The following is a 333-nucleotide window of genomic DNA, read 5'->3' on the forward strand; positions in this document are numbered from 1 at the left end:
GACTCGAACTATTTTCCGAACGCTGTCTCGAACCCCCACCGGAGCGAAGGACTTAACGACACCACGTCTACAACCAACTACCGACTTTCTAGCTACAAAGTCTTCGAGAAACCCGGTGATAATGGCCTCAATTTCAGTCCATATGGCCCGCGGTACCCAGATGGCCATCCTCCCTGACGTATATCATCTCGTGCAGGCATTTCTCGGCCCCATTATCTGAATCGAAAACATCAATATTTGAAGAAGTGACATGCGGGAGGCGAGAGGAAGCCACTGTTATGTCTCTGTTTGACCTTTTTCTCGAAGAATGACCTTTCCTTTGTGGGGAGGATC

The sequence above is a fragment of the Penaeus monodon genome, chromosome 19 (genome assembly GCF_015228065.2).
Source record: "Penaeus monodon isolate SGIC_2016 chromosome 19, NSTDA_Pmon_1, whole genome shotgun sequence".
NCBI lineage: Eukaryota > Metazoa > Arthropoda > Malacostraca > Decapoda > Penaeidae > Penaeus > Penaeus monodon.